Genomic DNA, 20091 nt, shown 5'->3' on the forward strand with positions numbered 1-20091 from the left:
TCATTTAAGTAAGAGAATAAAATGTTGTTCTGTTTACATGAATAAAACCTTATATGGTTACACACCCAATGAAAATGGTTCGTTGGATCTCGATCGTAGTGATACACATATTCATAATATTGAAACCAAAAGATGCAAAGTTAATAATGATGGTGCAATTTATTTGTGGCACTGTCGTTTAGGTCCTATTGGTGTAAAGCACATGAAGAAAATCCATGCTGATGGGCTTTTGGAATCACTTGATTATGAATCAGTTGATGCTTATGAACCATGCCTCATGGGCAAGATGACTAAGACTCCGTTCTCCAGAACAATGGAGCGAGCAACAGATTTGTTGGAAATCATACATACTGATGTATGTGGTCCGATGAATATTGAGGCTCGTGGCAGGTATCATTATTTTCTGATCTTCACAGATGATTTGAGTAGATATGAGTATATCTACTTGATGAAACACAAGTCTGAAACATTTGAAAAGTTCAAAGAATTTCAGAGTGAAGTGGAGAATCATCATAACAAAAATGAAAGTTTCTACGATATGATCTCAGAAGTAAAATATTTGGGTTACGAGTTTGGCCTTCAGTTAAAAACAATGTGAAATAGTTTCACTACTCATGCCACCTGGAACACCACAGCATAATGGTGTGTCCGAACGTCATAACCGTACTTTATTAGATATGGTGCGATCTATGATGTCTCTTACCGATCTACCACTTTGGGGTTATGCATTAGATACAGCTGCATTCACGCTAAATAGGGCACCATCTAAATCCGTGGAGATGATACCGTAGGAACTGTGGTTTGGCAAGAAACCAAAGTTGTCGTTTCTTAAAGTTTGGGGTTGCGATGCTTATAAGAAAAAGTTTCATCCTGATAAGCTCAAACCCAAATCGGAGAAATGTGTCTTCATAGGATAGCCAAAGGAGACAATTGGGTACACCTTCTATCACAGATCCGAAGGCAAGACATTCGTTGCTGAGAATGGATACTTTCTAGAGAAGGAGTTTCTCTCAAAAGAAGTGAGTGGGAGGAAAGTAGAACTTGATAAGGTAATTGTACCTTCTCCCTTATTGGAAAGTAGTTCATCATAGAAATCTGTTCCTGTGACTACTACACCAATTAGTGAGGAAGCTGATGATGATGATCATGTAACTTCAGATCTTTGCCATCTGCTAGCAGATGGCAAAGAACGTCTTTGCCATCTGCTTACAAAAAACAGATGGCAAAGAAATGACAGCTGGCAAAGAAATGACAGATGGCAAAGAACCTGGTTGCCATCAGCCAGTTCTTTGCCATCTGCCAGCAGATGGCAAAGAATCTTTGCCATCCGCTGGCAGATGGCAAAGAAGTGTGTGGGGCCCAGTGGATGACGGAGCTGTAACGGCCCACTAGCCCCACCTTTTTGCCATCTGCCAGCCGACGGCAAAGATTCTTTGCCATCAGCTGGCTGATGGCAAAGAGGTGGGGCTTTGCCATCCGCTGGCTGATGGCAAAGAGGTGGGACTATCTCCTCCCCCTCTTCTTCACAAAAAAATCTCCTCCCCTCTCTCCCAGCCCAGCCCCCCCTCTCTCTCTCTCTCCCAGCCCGGCCCCACCCCTCTCTCTCTCTCCCCCCAGCCCGGCCCCACCCCTCTCTCTCCTCCCCACTCTTCCCAGCCACCACCGAACCGCACCCCCAGCCCCGTGTTCCCCGACGCCGCCCCTCCCCGCCGCCCAGCACCACCCGCCCCTCCCCGTCACCGCCCAGCACCGCCGCCGGCCCACCCCTCCCTGCCACCGAAGCCCTCCCCCGACCAGCCCCGCCACCACAGCCCGCCCCTGCGCCCGCCCCTCAACCGTTGCAGGCCGTGGCGCCGCCCCCTCCCCGGCGGCCCTTCCGGCCACCGCGGCCGTCCCCGCCACCGCAGCCCACCCCTGCGCCCGCCCCTCCACCGAGCCAGGCTGCGGCGCCGGCCCCTCCCCGCGGCCCTCCCCGCCACCGTGCCATCCACCGAGCCAGGCCCCTACGCCCGCCCCTCCACACGAAAAAGGTGCAGATGTACAACACTATGTCACGATTTACAAGTTTTTAGTACACGATGGACTCAGTTTGGGGTTCTTCATCTATTCTCAGTGAGATGTAGAGAATGCTCATGCTGATGATAGACTAGACTAACCCGTCTTTTGTTCTTGTGCTTTGTTCATCATTTAATCAAATTATCATTATTTGATTTTCTCTCTAAATCAACTCGGGAGACACAAATCGGCCTGATGTTGGTAGTATGCTATCATGAAAATCTTTACATGTCTTCGCTGAACACCTCTTTACATGTTCTCATCCATACGAGGTTTCAAACTTGGTCTCCATTTGTTACAAGTTTTGAGCATGATACTGAACCTGTATATATATATGTATTGGTGAGAAATCCACTAAGGAAATTCTACAATGATGATGTAATCCTTTCTCTGTTTTTGAGCAGAACGTGCACAGTAACTGTGATGCTAGGGTTCACATCTATACACGGACTTGCAGGTCCCCATGTCAAATTATGCAGTTAGGTTGAATTCCCATCAGAAACTGGTAGGATGGGATATAGGCCTCTGAAAAATCTTTCAGAGAAACATCTTCTGTATGTGATCGAAAGAAGTTGATGAACTGAAAGCAAGATTTATAGTGTTAAAAATCTGCTTGCTGTTTCAAAAAATAATGTTCAGACTTGCAGTCGAAGTTGCAATTGGAATTCAATCAAAATTCACAAAATTCTCTTCTTGCTACATTACAAAGTAATTGCTAGGCAGTTGCAGTGTAAGTTGGCAAGTTCTGCTGGTGTAAATCTTGGACTGTAATTTGTAGGTGTTCTTGGACTCTTTTGCACTATAATTCTTGATAATTTTTAGTGTCATTTACTTTGTCAACACAGTGTGTAGGCTCTGAATGTTTTTATGCTATTAGCCTATTAGGTGCACACATTCTTTTGTATTTTTCTGCATGCTTTCACTAATATTGAGTCTGCAGTGTAATTTTCAGCTACCTAAGGATTATAGTGTAGGTTCTATGATTTTTTGCCACTGTATTTCTTCATTCTTGACTTCAAAGTTTTTGTAATTTCCAAAGTATCCTGTTTGTTTCTAATTTAATATACTAATATTTCTCCAGATTTTATTACTATATAGTAAGTAGAAGTGTTTCTGACCTGGTGATCTTCCTGGGATTTCCCTCAATGTTTGGCTGTTTGGTGGGTCGCAAGCTGATGGGCAGTTGTTCGCCATGGTCCAGGGTATTTGTGGTTCAGGTTTAGTTGAAACCGGGTGATAGTCTAGCCCGACCCATTTTTTAGAAATAGAAAGCGTACAATCGCTGGGGTGGGTTTTTTTGGACATACAAGTGTCCTCAGTTTATTTGTCAGGAAATGTGAATGTTACCAAATTGAAAAGCAATCAAGTACTAAATAGACACTCCCTAATTTTAAGATGATTTTTAACCTAGCCTTTTCTGTTTAGTGCTGGTTTGGCTTACTTAGCTTTTATATTTGACCAATCAGGTTCACAAATAGATACCAACCTAGACACGAGCTGGATAAACCCTATCTGATTTTGTTTTCTCCACTTGAGATTTGCAGGGGAGGTTGCATTGCCCGGAGGAAAGGCAGAGGAGGGTGATGATGATGATGCAGCAACAACATTAAGGGAGGTAAAGGAGGAGATTGGGCTTGATCCAGCCTTGGTCACTCTCATTTCCTCGCTTGAGCTCTTCTTGCCCAAGGTAAGATGTCTATGAGTTCTCGCCTATACCCCTACTGAAAAAAAAATCACATTGTATAGTGGATAGACTATTTAAGTGCACACTGAAAGGCATGTATATTTGTGTTGATCGGGTGGATTTAAATGTGCAGTTGTTTCGTCGCTGCGAGGGTCTGGTGTTCGACGACCTCCCCGTGCGTTCAACGAGCTCTGCCCCGACGTTCGTGGGTGAGCACAAATGACATCTCCTCCTCCCCTAATCATTTTTTGTGTTCCGGTCTTCGTGCCGATGAAACATGCTAGCTATAGGTAGATTGAATCATCAGTATGCGTGACCACTATGCGTCTCCCATTTGAAAGGGTTACATCTATAAATATGCATGCATTTGCATATTTATAACCGTGATTCTTTCGAATTGTCCAACGTTATCCATGGACAGCCCGAGTATGTGTAGATTGGGTTCGTTTTCCCATATGCTCTGCTCCGGATCCGATGCAGAATTTCGTCAGTGCCTCCCTGTTGTTCTCCGGGTACACATCCTCTCTGCTTATTGCCGAGACGTGTATCAGGAGAACAACGGGGAGGTGCTGCCGAAATTTTGTGTCGGATCCGGAGCAGAGCATGGGAAAACAAACCCAATCTACACATACTCGGGTGGGATTAGGACCTATCTTTACCTATTAGCGTCTAGGTTGCATGGACGTAATAAAATTGAGAAACTCTATTAACTGATGAATATGGTTTGCTGAATTATGTATGTATTTCTTGTGTGTCCAGTAGCTAGGCAAGATGAGTGATCGTGCGTGGATGTACACCGGTCACCCTAGTCAGAAAGACATGACCCCTGAATGGATGACAAAAACCAAGGGGTTTATCAGAGCCGCATTTGCAAATGGACAGGAAACAACCTGGTGCCCCTGTGTCGAGTGCGACAACTATCATAAGATGTCAGAGTTTGAAATGATCAAACACCTGCATAAGTGGGGTTTTATGCCCGGTTATACGATGTGGACATTTCATGGTGAGTCTGCCCAACGTTCCAGAGCTGAGGAGGGCCGTCGTCCCACTGACGAGCATGGTACCGGGATGGAAGACATGGTGCAATACTTTGATGATGCTCGGGATTCGGACGATGAGATGGAGGAATATGCAAAGGCCTTCAATGATATGTTGGAGTCTTTGAAGCGTCCTCTCCACGAGCGCATCGAGCTTTGTCAGCTGGATGCCATCGCACAAGTAATGGCTCTGAAGGCTCAATTCAACTTGGGCAGAGAATGCTATGGCGCGATGGTGACACTATTTGGACGCTTTCTACCCAAAGGCCATATAATGCCTGCAAACATGTACCAGTCGGACAAAATCCTCCGTGTACTTAAGATGCCCTATGAGAAGATAGATGCCTGTGAGAATGGATGTGCCTTATTTAGGCTCCAGTATGCGGACTTGAACTATTGTCCCATTTGCAAGTCTTCCAGGTATGTTGAGGTAGACAATGGTATGGGTGAGAAGAGTCAGACCAAAATCCCCATTAACGTTCTTCGGTATATGCAAATCATACCAAGACTTCAACGTATGTTCATGGTCGAAGAGACGGCCAGACAGATGACATGGCACAAATTGGGCAAAAGAACCGAACGGGATGCAGATGGGAATCTGATGATGGTACACACATCGGATGGTGCTGCATGGAAACACTTCGATGCATTGCATGATGAAAAAGCGGAAGATCCAAGGAATCCTCGAGTAGCATCAGCACAGATGGGTTCAATGTGTTTGGTATGATGGCAGCCCAATACAGATGTTGGCCTGTATTTGTCATTCCACTCAATCTCCCCCCCAGACAGATTATGCAAAGAAAGAACATTTCCCTGACGTTGATAATTCCGGGGCCTAACTATCCGGGGAAGAATATGAACTGATACATTGTAGTAGCACTCTCCCGCAGGTCAAGAAGCGCCAGACCAGCTCTGATCCTGAGATACCGCCTCGTTTACGACTAGTGGAAATCAAATTCCAGGTTTGTTATACGGACTCAGTAGCCTTTCCTCCATTACATTGTGTTTGCGGCCGTCGATGATTACAATGCTAACGAGTGGTGTTGCAGGCTGCTATTGAGGCAGAGAGAGCGAAGACCTAGGCTGCTTTTGAGGAGAGGGACCGGCAGTTGGCGGAGAGGGACCGGCAGGCGGCGGAGAGGGACAGGGAGAATGAGGAGAGGACGGCTAGGCTGTTGGAGGAGGAGAGGAACCGAAATGACTCGGCTAACTGGGCCATGTACGAGCTCTTCATGGTAAGTTTCTTCTGCATATTAGCTAAATCATGAACGCAATGTTCCTTTCATTATTAACTAATATGACTGACTCGTCAGAACCAAATGTGCAGTCCATGTGCGAGAAGAACGGCCAGACCCCTCCGCCGATGCCAGTCATTGCTCCGGCGGGCACGGTGAGTTTCATTTGAATGGTCATTAGTTACTAGTCTTCACATTTGAGTTGCATCATGCTAACGATACATTGGAAATAATATTTGGTGCAGCGTAACTCCCGACAAGCATCGACCGATCCTTCTCCGTCTGCCACTAGCGCGACCGGTCCTACACCTACACCTACACCTACACCTCCATGATGACGGTAAGTTTCCTAAGTGTTTTGCTTAATAGGGTTTTGTTGTGATGCCATGTTGTATCTACACATATCGTGCATAATGTGTGTATGTTTGAAATGCATTGTATGTGTGGGATTCGACACCTAGTCGCGTGCCTTTGGTAGCCTTCCATACAAGGAAATGCCTCCTAGTGCTTCCACTGAGCCATGGTAGTTCGCTACTGCTCCGGAACACATGGATTGACCGACATGTGTCCTTCTTTGCTCCTGTGTCTGTCCCTACGGGGAAATGTCACGCGGTGTATCACCGAAGTCCTTGTAGCTTGCTACGACTTGGTTGCACTCACTGATGACCGACACGTGCATTGCTGGGTCATGTATGCCTGTCCCTGTACGTTTGTGCCACCTTGGTTCTATGACTAGTCATGTCGGCCTGGGTTCTCTGCCATATGGATACTAGCGACATAATCATATACTTAGCATTTTTTTCCTCCAAAATGACTCAATATGCTTAGCTAGCTCAAAAATGACATAATAAGCTTAATTAGCTCCAAAATGACATATTTAACCTAGGATAGCTCTAAAATGACCTATACTTAGCATTTTTCCTCCAAAATGACTTAATATGCTTAGCTAGCTAAAAAATGACATATTTAACCTAGGATAGCTCTAAAATGACCTATACTTACCATCTTTTCCTCCAAAATGACTTAATATGCTTAGCTAGCTCTAAAATAATATAATATGCTTAAGAAATGACATATTTTAGGTCCTAAATGACTTCATATGCTTAGCTTGCTCCAAAATGACATAATAACCTTACTTAGCTCCAAAATGACCTATTTAACCTAGGCTAGCTCTAAAATGACCTATACTTAGCATTTTTTCCTCCAAAATGACACAATATGCTTATCTAGCTCAAAAATTACATAATAAGCTTAATTAGCTCCAAAATGACCTATTTAACCTAGGATAGCTCTAAAATGACCTATACTTAGCATTTTTTTCTCCAAAATAACTTAATATGCTTAGCTAGCTTCAAAATGACCTATTTAACCTAGGATAGCTCTAAAATGACCTATTTTATATATATATGTTGCATCATAATAATCTTCACATTTTAGTTGCATCATAATAAACTTCTTCTTCTAGTCTTCTTCTAATAACTTTCTTCTTTCCCATTTTACAGATTTGCTTAAGATCACGGAAGCTTGGGTTGATGGAGTGCTTGTATTTAGTTTTTGTTTTGACCTTGTGAAACTTGTTACCTATGGATGAAACTGTGTAATATTGATGAAACTATGTATATGTACGGATGAAACTTGCTACTATTGGTAACATGTATTGGATATATGTGTTCATGACTATTGGTAATATGTGTTGAATATGCTATATTGGTCATATAAATATATTTGTGTTTGATATTCTGTGAAAATGAATTGATATAAGAAAAAACAAAATTAAATGGGGCAATATAGTCACTTTGCCATCTGCTGGAAGATGGCAAAGAGCTTTGCCATCAGCTGGCAGATGGCAAAGAGGCCACGTGTCATCTACACGTAAAATTTGGGCTGACCTATTTGGGCTCTTTGCCATCTGCCAGCAGATGGCAAAGCTCTTTGCCATGTGCTGGCAGACGGCAAAGCATGCAGCCTTTGCCATCTGCTGGCACACGGCAAAGCATGCAGCCTTAGCCATCCGCTGGCACACGGCAAAGAGCCTGCATACTTTGCCATCTGCTGTCGGATGGCAAAGAGCCTGCAGCCTTTGCCATCTGCTGGCTAACAGCAAAGTATGTCGTTAGCCTTCTAACGGGGCTAACCCCGTTAAGAGGCTTTGCCATCTGCCAGCTGATGGCAAAGCCACAGGCTCTTTGCCATCCGCCGACCATGCCTTTGCCATCTGCCTTTGCCGACAGGGTTTCAGACAAACTGTTTGCCATCTGCTGGCTGATGGCAAAGCCTTTGCCATCCGCCGACCATGCCTTTGCCATCTGCCATGGCAGATGGCAAAGTGCCAGATTCTAGTAGTGACTACCGAATCTCGTAGGTAAACCAGAGTGAGATCCGCACCAGAGTGGTACAGTAATCCTGTTCTGGAGGTCATGTTACTTGACCATGACGAGCCTACGAACTATGAGGAAGTGATGATGAGCCCAGATTCCGCGAAATGGCTTGAGGCCATGAAATCTGAGATGAGATCCATGTATGAGAACAAAGTATGGACTTTGATTGACTTGCCCAATGATCGGCGAGCCATTGAGATTAAATGGATCTTCAAGAGGACACTACTAGGGAAAAGGCTAGCAACAGCGCGGGTTTTAGGCCTATCAGCAGCGCGGGTGCCCGCGCTACCAATAAGGCGCTACAGCTAACTCTTAGTAGTAGCGCTGCCTATACCCGCGCTACCACTATTGACTATAGAAGCAGCGCTTTTCAGGAAAACGCTGCTATTACTTAGCTGTAGCGATTTCCCGGTCCAGCGCTACTGTTATATCTTTCACCATTTCCCCATTCCAGCTTCGATAAACTGCAATTTCCAGATACTAGGTACTACTAGATATCAATTTCATAAAGCATTATAGGTACAAGGTAGTACTCCCTCGGTTTGAAATTACTCATCGTGGTTTTAGTTCAAATTTGAACTCAAACCACGACGAGTAATTTGGAACCGAGGGAGTACTAGATAACAATTTCATATATACTCAACATGCATCCTCAAGCAGTACAAGGTGACATCGACGACAATCATCATATTTAGTTCTAGATGATATCGACGACGATCATCATATGTAGTTCTACATGATATCGACGACGATCATCATATGTAGTTCTAGATGATATAGCCACACACACATATGTAGTTCTAGATGATATCGACGATGATCATCATCCTCAAGCCTGGGCGGTGGGTGTTCCTGATAGTAATTAGGATGGCATGTCCAGCACGAAGATTCTTGCCAACGAGGAATCTCTTCCACCCAACCGAGTTCAAGTGTGTGCGACCATCTGTGCCCATGCGGTAAGTACATGTGGTGACGGAGCCCCTTGTGGTAAGGCGTAGTCCAACTGAGCCTTCTTCATCAGGCTCGATACCACAACTCACAGATAGGTTCTTTGGCAATCTCTGAATAAGAAAAACATATCAATTAATAAATAGCCTCACACATACTCTTGCAAATATATTTCTATTAAGTCTAGATTTCTACACTATCAAAAGACACAGTACTACGCATTTGTACTAATTAATCATGAATTCTATAATAAGTATATATATATGGATTATCTACACTATTAATAGTTCTTTGGATTCTACACTAATAAGCATGTGATCAGACTCTACACTAAAGTATATCATCGACTAGATTCCACAAAGCATATCATTGGACTCTACACTAAGCATGTCATCGGATTCACTAAGCATATAATCGGATAATTTGCATTTGTAAGTATAACAATAAAGCATATATATATCATCAAATTACTACATGCAGTACGTATAACATACCATTTCATGTCGATCGACCATGGTACTTGTCAGGCGGGTCACGAATGGCACCCCGACAAAGTCATCATGTGGCGGAATTATGTCCCATAGGTTGCACACCTCCTCCTCGCTCAGCCTCATTCTTTGAGCTATGATGGCTTCATGAAGTGGGTTCTCATCATCTTCATTGAGTGGGTCCTCATTATCTTCATCATCTTCCTCATCTTCATCATCTTCCACCAGGTTGATATAAATGACAACCAGCTTGGGTCTTTCTACTCTGAAGGAGAATCTGATCAACTCACCACCAGTAAGACGCATGCAAGCGAGGAAACGGGCCCATCCATCTCCTCCAATCTGCGACATATTGCGTCCTTTCTCGACCTCCATAGTCTACGGCCCCCCAGGAGCCTCAAATGTCACAGTGTCTCCTGTCAGCTTGTTGAATTTCAACCTCACATTGCATGGGACGATCTGTAAAAGAAAAGCAAAATGACACAATGCAGTAATGCCAACACTAACAATAAAATAGTTGTTACATTTCATCTAATTTCTTACCACTGCATGACGAAAACTCGGATGGAAGTAGATGCCAAACAGCTTGCCAGTTGCAAGGCTGCTGGCACACCTTGACTTGCACAGTCGACATAGTGGTGCTGGTGGTGGCGCCATTTTCCTAAAGCAATATGAGCAAAGGATTAACGATTCACTTCATAGGAAACAAGTGGCAAATTTAACTAAATTGGCACCTACATTTTGCCAAAAAATAACTTATTACAAAAAAACTAAATCGAGCATACTAAATCAACTAAATCAACTAGCATACTAAATCCACTAGCATACTAAATCAACTAAATCAAAATGTTCTAAATCAACTAAATCAACTAGCCTACTAAATAAACTAAATCAAAATGTTCTAAATCAACTAAATCAACTAGCCTACTAAATCAACTGAATCATATCAACTAAATCAAAATGTTACATATGAAACCCTACTAAATCAAAATGTATCAGGGAGGAGGGACAAGGAGGGGCGACTCGAGGAGGGAGAGGATAGTAGGATGGAGGAGGAAGGCGGAGCGAGGAGGGGCCGGCCGGCGGCGAGTGGAGGGAGGACGGATCGAGGAGGAAAGCGGAGCGAGGAGGCGAGTGGAGGGAGGACGGAGGAGGAGGCCGGTACCAAGTCCAGCGAGGAGGATGAGGCGACAGCGGCGCAGATCGGGGGAGGACCGGCGGCGCAGGGGGTGAGGAGGAGACCGTGAGTGTGTGTGAGTGTGATCTATGGATGAGGCTAGTGAGTGGGGGGAGATGGAATGGAATAGCAGTAGCGCGCTATAGGTAAACGCGCTACTGCTAAACTACCTATCAGTAGTGCCTTTCGGCCTCAACGCGCTACTGCTATGTGTCAGTATGTAAAAATAGACATAGACATAAAAAATACATTGATCATCAATGGTCTTTTTGTGTACAATCTGATTTGTCAATAGGAATCCTCGCCGGTTGGTTTAAGAACTAGCGAGGACTCCTATTGCGGCCACAGATCCTACACATAGAGTTCAATGAAGACCAAGTGCTTGTGAAAGTTGTAGAAGAAACATATTTAAGGTGGGTAAAACTCTCTTCACGGAGCGAGGTGGGACTAAATTTTTGTAGTTAATTTAGCAGTAGCGATTATTGCCTGAATGCGCTGTTGCTACATTACGTAGCAGTAGCGCTATTTATTTTAACGCACTGCTGCTATAACTGGCCTCGCGGCGGCGTCGTGGGAATTTTAGCAGTAGCGCTTCTTGGAGTGCACGCGCTACTGATAAACTTGTTTCAGCAGCGAGTTTCCATGGCCCGCGCTACTGCTACTTAGCAGCAGCGCCTGATTTTAAAGTGCGCTGCTGGTAAGATTCTGTGTATAGGCTTTTCCCTAGTAGTGGGAAGACGGACGCTGATAGTAGTGTTACTATCTACAAAGCTAGAATTGTCGCAAAAAGGTTTTCGACAAGTTCAAGGTGTTGACTACGATGAGAGTTTCTCACTCGTATCTATGCTTAAGTCTGTCCGAATCATGTTAGCAATTGCCGCATTTTATGAAATCTGGCAAATGGATAAACAAAACTGTATTCCTTAATGGATTTATTAAAGAAGAGTTGTATATGATGCAACCAGAAGGTTTTGTCAATCCTAAAGGTACTAACAAAATATGCAAGCTCCAGCGATCCATCTATGGACTGGTGCAAGCATCTCAGAGTTGGAATACACGCTTTGATAAGTTGATCAGCATATAGTTTTATACAGACTTGCGGTGAAGCCTGTATTTACAAGAAAGTGAGTGGGAGCACTACATCATTGCTGATAAGTATATGTGAATGACATATTGTTGATCGGAGATAATGTAGAATTATTCTGCAAAGCATAAAGGAGTGTTTGAAAGGAGTTTTTCAAAGAAAGACCTCGGTGAAGCTACTTACATATTGAGCATCAAGACCTGTAGAGATAGATCAAGACGCTTGATAAGTTTTTCAATGAGTACATACCTTGACAAGATTTTGAAGTAGTTCAAAATGGAACAGTCAAAGAAGGAGTTCTTGCCTGTGTTACAAAGGTGTGAAGTTGAGTAAGACTCAAAACCCGACCACGGCAGAAGATAGAGAGAGAATAAAGTATGCCATGCTGTGTACCAGACCTATTGTATACCCTGCCCTAAGTTTGGCAAGGGAGTACAATAGTGATCTAGGAGTAGATCACTGGACATTGGTCAAAATTATCCTTAGTGGAATAAGGATATGTTTCTCGATTATGGAGGTGACAAAAGTTTCATCGTAAAGGGTTACGTCGATGCAAGTTTTGACACTGATCCAGATGACTTAAGTCTCAATCTGGATACATATTGAAAGTGGGAGCAATTAGATAGAGTAGCTCCATGCAGAGCATTGTTGACATAGAAATTTGCAAAATACTTACGGATCTGAAAGTGGTAGACCCGTTGACTAAACTTCTCTCACAAGCAAAACATGATCACACCTCAGTACTCTTTGGGTGTTAATCACATAGCAATGTGAACTAGATTATTGACTCTAGTAAACCCTTTGGGTGTTGGTCACATGTCGATGTGAACTATGGGTGTTAATCACATGGTGATGTGAACTATTGATGTTAAATCACATGGCGATGTGAACTAGATTATTGACTCTAGTGCAAGTGGGAGACTGAAGGAAATATGCCCTAGAGGAAATAATAAAGTTATTATTTATTTCCTTATATCATGATAAATGTTTATTATTCATGCTAGAATTGTATTAACCGGAAACATAATACATGTGTGAATACATAGACAAACAGAGTGTCACTAGTATGCCTCTACTTGACTAGCTCGTTGATCAAAGATGGTTATGTTTCCTAACCATAGACATGAGTTGTCATTTGATTAACGGGATCACATCATTAGGAGAATGATGTGATTGACTTGACCCATTCCGTTAGCATAGCACTTGATCGTTTAGTTTGTTGCTATTGCTTTCTTCCTGACTTATACATGTTCCTATGACTATGAGATTATGCAACTCCCGTTTACCGGAGGAACACTTTGTGTGCCACCAAACGTCACAACGTAACTGGGTGATTATAAAGGTGCTCTACAGGTGTCTCCGAAGGTACTTGTTGGGTTGGCGTATTTCGAGATTAGGATTTGTCACTCCGATTGTCGAAGAGGTATCTCTGGGCCCTCTCGGTAATGCACATCACTTAAGCCTTGCAAGCATTGCAACTAATAAGTTAGTTGTAGGATGATGTATTACGGAACGAGTAAAGAGACTTGCCGGTAACGGGATTGAACTAGGTATTGAGATACCGGCGATCGAATCTCGGGCAAGTAACATACCGATGACAAAGGGAACAACGTATGTTGTTATGCGGTCTGACCGATAAAGATCTTCGTAGAATGTGTAGGAGCCAATATGAGCATCCAGGTTCCGCTATTGGTTATTGACCGGAGACGTGTCTCGATCATGTCTACATAGTTCTCGAACCCGTAGGGTCCGCACGCTTAAGGTTTCGATGACAGTTATATTATGAGTTTATATATTTTGATGTACCGAAGGTTGTTCAGAGTCCCGGATGTGATCACGGACTTGACGAGGAGTCTCCAAATGGTCGAGACATAAAGATCGATATATTGGATGACTATATTTGGACACTGGAAAGGTTCTGGGTGAGATTGGGACAATACCGGATCACCGGGAGGTTATCGGAACCCCCCGGGAGGTATATGGGCCTTATTGGGCCTTAATGGAAAGGAGGGGAAAGGAGCAAGGGAGGGGGCGCCCCCCCCCCAAACCCAATCCGAATTGGGAAGGGGGCCGGGCCCCCCTTTCCTTCCTCCCTCCTTCCTCTTCCTTCCCTCTCCTACTCCTAATAGGAAAAACGGGAGTCCTACTCCCTGTGGGAGTTGGACTCCCCCCTAGGGAGCGCCACCCTCCTTGGCCGGCCCCTCCTCCACTCATTTATATACGGGGGTAGGGGGCACCCCATAGACACAACAATTGATCATTGATCTCTTAGCCGTGTGCGGTGCCCCCCCTCCACTATAATCCTCGATAATATTGTAGCGGTGCTTAGGCGAAGCCCTGCGATAGTAAAACATCAAGATCGTCACCACACCGTCGTGCTGACGAAACTCATCCCCGACACTTTGCTAGATCGGAGTCCGGGGATCATCATCGAGCTGAACGTGTGCTAGAACTCGGAGGTGCCGTAGTTTCGGTGCTTGATCGGTCGGGCCGTGAAGACGTACGACTACATCAACCGTGTTGTGCTAACGCTTCTGCTTTCGGCCTACGAGGGTACGTAGACAACACTCTCCCCTCTCGTTGCTATACATCACCATGATCTTGCGTGTGCGTAGGAATTTTTTTGAAATTACTACGTTCCCCAACAGCTGCCACCGTGGAAACCTTGCGGGTAGAACTTACCCGAGCCAAGGAACAAGCGGGGATTAGTAATGCGGCTGCTTTGAAGGCGGCCGAAGAGTTGAAGGCCGAGAAGGCCGCACATTGCGAGAGCCAAGAGAAGATGGCCAAGATGGTCGTAGAATTAAAAGACACTGCCGACCGTTGCCGGGTCCTTGAAAAAGAAAACCGAGCGAAGGCAGCGGACCATGAGAAGGCCACGATGGCGGACAAAGACACCCGTTCTGCTATGAGAGCGAAGAAGGAGGAGCTGCAGGAAGCCGGGGATATTGCGGCTGGGAAACCCTTCATGTTACGGAGGAAGTCCGGAGATCCACGGTATGCCCCTCTAGATTGGCTGTGGAGTTCGGCAGATGCGTATATGGATTTGGCGGCGAGCGCTGCCGATGCGGCCAAGTACTTCCAAGGTCAGACAGATTGTGAAGTGGACAAGCTGTTCTGGTTGCAATTCCACGTTCCAGAGTGTCCGCTTTCATTGACTGACCAGTTAGCCGAATGGGCCGAACTGAATAGGTTGTTCGGACTCGCCATGAGGTCTATTGTGGATCAGCTATGGCCGGAAAAGCCAAAGCTGAACAACTATTTCAGCTTAGCGCAGCAGTTCCTTGGTGTGGTGCCGTGCATTAATGCGATGAAGAGGTCGGCGTGCATAGAAAGCTCGCGGATGGCCCTTGCCCGTGTTAAAGCATACTGGGCGGAGATGGACGCTACCACTATTGCGGTGCAGGGTTCGGCCATAAGCCGAGTGGCTGCCGATCATTATTTCGAGGAGGTTCTCGAGGGTGCTCGTTTGATAGAGGCCCAGTGCTTGAAGAATATTATGTTTGAGTGATATGTGTTCTCATTGTAAACATAATGCTTTTATTAATTTTTATAAGGCTATGTTTATACTTTTGCCTGAAAGTAGTATGATGCCTCCTGTGCGGCCGTTTGTGTATACATGTGTATAACCCGGAAGATTGCAGCCGTCGGCTTCAACCCCTACGCATATAATGCGGAGGTGCTCGCGAAAAACGCGTGTACACACTTAACCCAACGTCTTGGTCCTATTAAGGAGGTGATAGCATAGCGAACGAGGAAACCGGACTATAATGCTTTAACACTTTCACTTAGCCATAGGAGTTTGACAGTGGGGCTACTAGACAGCCCCTGGTGGCTCCGCACTCTCCCGATCGCGGGGTGCGTACATGCCTGGCCGGAAAATGGCCCTTCGTTAAGGCGAAGGAATTCTAACATTCCGATAGGTCATCGAGTGGTTGACTAGTCTCACGCTATATCATGACAGTCAGTTTTCGGCTTTCTCTACTGAGGTGCTCGTCCGGATAAACCAGGGCACAATCGCAGTAGTTCTCCTGGTGCTACCCTAGCCGGTAAAGCGGAACGTAAGGCACCAAAACACAGGAGCCGGTCAAACCCAACATTTGACCAAAGACAATGATTCATAGCTGATGCATATAAGGCCAAACTCACGACGTCGATCACTCCCTAAGGTATTCGGTCTTTATGGTATAAACCGGGCCTAAATAGTGCCCTTTGTAAGAAGCCCCTTGTGTCCAGGTACGTGCATTATTGTGACGTGGCCACATGCCAAGACGTCAGCATCCTTCTCAACTGTGCTAAGAATTCGGTGGATGTGTATCAACAAGAGACAGTAAAAAAGGTTTACGCAGGGTCTTAATCTAAAACGAATCCTTGGAGCTGGTCCCTGCTGCACGTCTGCGCCCGTGTCTCCATTGTGCCGTATCCTGGACGGGTGTAGCACGATGATCATTTGTAAAAGAGAGGAACTTAGGTGAAAAAGTTGTCGTGCAAAAAGATAGTTTTTAAAGAAACCGTGTGTAATTCAAGATGAGTAAAAATTGCCACTTGTCTGCGCGTGTTGAGCCCCTTGTATTTGTAATAGGGTCTGACCATTGATGCGGTATGAATTACGTATAGCTGCGCTGGACTCGTCTAACCGTGTCCGAGGTCTTGACGACCTGTTAAATGCTTTAGTTGGTGAGGCCGTTTTTAGTGTGCGGCTGCCAAGGCGGCCGCACTCTCTTCGGCGCGCAAAGATCGCTTAATTCTTCCGTTCACTGTAATGATGCCATGTGGGCCGGGCATCTTGAGTGTGAGGGAAGCGTAGTGCGGTATTGCATTAAAGCGAGCGAAAGCTTCACGTCCGAGTAGTGCTTGATAGCCACTTCGGAACGGAGCGATGTGGAAGGTTAAATATTCTCTACGGAAGTTATCGGGGAAGCCGAATATAACCTTTAGTAGCAGGGAGCCCGTGCAATGAGCCCCTGGGTCTGGGGTTACTCCTTTAAAGGTACTATTGCTATGGCAAATTTTTGTTGGGTCTATCCCCATTTCGTGGATTGTATCCTGGTATATCAGGTTTAGACTGCTACCGTCATCCATCAAGACTCGTGTGAAGTGGTATCCGTCAATTATTGGGTCTAATACCAGGGCAGCCCATCCTGCACGCCGGATACTTGCTGAGTAATCACGATGGTCGAAAGTGATCGGTTGAGACGACCAGTGGCAGGACTCCGCGCTGATAGGCCCTTGAGCATATTTTTCTGGGAGTGCCGTTTTGTTTCTTCCCTTAATCACGTGTAACACGTTTACTGTTTTGATTTCTGATGGAAATTTCTTTTGTTCCCCAGTGTCTTGCTTGAGAGGCTCATCCTCGTCTTCGCTTGGTGCATCCTCCCCCTTGTGTACGGCGTTGAGCTTGCCGGACTGCTTGAAGACCCAACATTCTCTATGAGTATGATTAGCGGGTTTACCAGGGGTGCTATGGATCTGACATATTTGGTCCAGAATTTTGTTTAGGCTGGACAGTTCGTCTCTGGCGCCTTTAGAGGGCGGCTTTTGCTGACCTGGCCGAGAGCTTTTGAATCCGGCGTTTACTGTCGTGCTCTTCGTGCTGTCTTCTTTATTCCGGCGTTTTTATTGCTGTTGCGCCGTGATTTCCCGTTTCCATCTCTAACTTCAGATGTACTGGGGTCGCTGGTGCTGCATCTGGCTAGCCAGCTGTCCTCACCCGCGCAAAAGCGGGTCATGAGGCTTGTTAATGCTGCCATTGTTCTCGGCTTTTCTTGGCCGAGGTGTCTGGCGAGCCATTCGTCACGGACGCTATGCTTAAAAGCTGCCAAGGCTTCGGCGTCCAGACAGTCGACAATTTGGTTCTTTTTAGTAAGAAACCTGTTCCAAAGTTTTCGGGCTGACTCTCCGGGCTGTTGAGTTATATGACTCAAATCGTCCGCGTCCGGAGGTCGGACATAAGTCCCTTGAAAATTTGCCCGAAAAGCGTCTTCGAGCTCTTCCCAGCTTCCAATGGAGTTTTCGGGGAGGCTTTTAAGCTAGTGACGAGCTGGCCCTTTGAGCTTGAGGGGTAAGTACTTGATGGCGTGGAGATCATCTCCTTGAGCCATATGGATATGGAGGATATAGTCCTCAATCCAGACCCCAGGGTCTGTTGTTCCATCGTATGCCTCTATGTTTACGGGTTTAAATCCCTCTAGAAATTCATGGTCCAGCACCTCGTCGGTGAAACATAGGGGGTGTGCGACACCCTTGTATCTGGGTGTACCGCGTTGTTTGGATGTTTGTTGTGTTACATCGTATGCTGGGGCGCGCTTGCGTGGTCCATAGATGGATCTGGTTGCGCCGTCCTTTTGGTGCGAGCCCTCGCGTGGATCGCGTATTGGCTTGTGGGTGGCGTTGTTTGCCGCTCTATGTTGGCCGTGAGGTCGTCTATCCGGCTAGGTGGCTGTTTTTATTTTTGGTTGTGGGGGGGTCTGAGGCCTCCTCATCGAATTCAGGTAGCAACTTCCGCTTTGGGTAGCTCTTGGTGGGGCAATTGCCGCCGTACTTCGCTGCTGTGTTGAGTACTTTGCTCCATCTGATTTGGAGTGTGTCCTGCGCAGCCTTGAGCCTTTGCTTCTGCTTTTTCAGACTCCTCGCGGTGGCAACAAGCCTTTGACGGGCATTCTGCTGCTCCGGGTGCCTGTCCGGCGTTATGTCGTCTGGACTATTAACTTTGACAGAATTAGTTTGTTCGGTTTGATTCTCCATATTGTCGTAGTCCGGCAGTGGTTCGCCCTGCTCCAACGCTAGGTCTGTATGATCGTTATTTCTGCCGAGGCGGGATTTGGGGCGGCGCTTGCGCCGCCGCTTTGACTGCTTCTCGAGGGAACAAGCCTTCGGTGCGTCCTTCCATTCCTCCTCGTCATCTTCTTTTGGTGTGTCCACCATGTATACGTCATATGATGAGGTGGACGTCTAGTGCCCTGTGGGCGGTGGTTTTTCTTCGCCTCCCGCATCGTCGTCCATACCGTCGATGTCTTCGGAGTCGAAGTCGAGCATGTCGGTTGAGTCATCGATAGTGGCTATTAAGTGGGTGGTGGGTGGGCGTCAAATTTCTTCGTCGTCCGCGTCCCAATCCTGTTGGCCATAATCCGGCCAGGGCTCTTCTGACAAAGAGAGAGACCTTAGTTAATTCAAAATGTCGCCGAAGGGCGAGTGCTGAAAGATATCCGCGGCGGTGACTTCCATGATCGGCGCCCAATCGGATTCAATTGGCAGGGGCACGGATGGTTCGGAGTCCGGAAAAGAGTCCGGCACCTTGGAGTCACGGGCTGCGCAGAGGTTTAGGCTGGTGTTCGGCTCGATCGCCGTTGAGACTGCAGCCCCTGAGGCGGTGTCTAACCACCCGTCCTCGACTGGCGCAGTTGGCTCCGAGCTAAGGGTCGGAGCTGATGCGGGCGCAACCTCTGGGGTACTGTTCGGCGGCAGAGCTAGGTCATACCCATAGCGACAGTGCGGCGCGCCCGGCTGTGGCTCGAATCCATCAAAGATCAAGTCTCCGTGGATGTCGGCCGTGTAGTTCAAACTTCCAAATCTGACCTGATGGCCAGGGGCGTAGCTTTCAATCTGCTCCAGATGGCCAAGCAAATTAGCCTGCAGTGCATAGCCGTCGAATAGGAAGATCTGTCTGGGGGGAAAAGTCTCACCCTGGACCGCGTCGCTATCGATGATAGTAGGAGTCATCAAGCCTAACGGCGACGACACAGCAGAACTCTCAATGAAAGCACCAATGTCGGTGTCAAAACCGGCGGATCTCGGGTAGGGGGTCCCAAACTGTGCGTCTAGGCCGAATGGTAACAGGAGGCAGGGGACACGATGTTTTACCCAGGTTCGGGCCCTCTTGATGGAGGTAAAACCCTACGTCCTGCTTGATTGATATTGATGATATGGGTAGTATAAGAGTAGATCTACCACGCGATCAGAGAGGCTAAACCCTAGAAGCTAGCCTATGGTATGATTGTATGTTATG

The 20091-nt window shown here is 46.1% G+C and overlaps 1 long non-coding RNA gene across 1 annotated transcript; it reads left to right on the forward strand.

The window, feature by feature from the left end:
* Positions 1–3647: 3647 nt before the first annotated feature.
* On the forward strand, positions 3648–7691 carry LOC125555500. The gene is made up of 2 exons (XR_007304730.1): positions 3648–3703; positions 7514–7691. It is a non-coding gene; the product is annotated as an uncharacterized LOC125555500 (long non-coding RNA).
* The last annotated feature ends 12400 nt before the right edge of the window (positions 7692–20091 follow it).

This window comes from Triticum urartu, chromosome 5 (assembly GCF_003073215.2).
Source record: "Triticum urartu cultivar G1812 chromosome 5, Tu2.1, whole genome shotgun sequence".
Taxonomy (NCBI): Eukaryota; Viridiplantae; Streptophyta; class Magnoliopsida; order Poales; family Poaceae; genus Triticum; species Triticum urartu.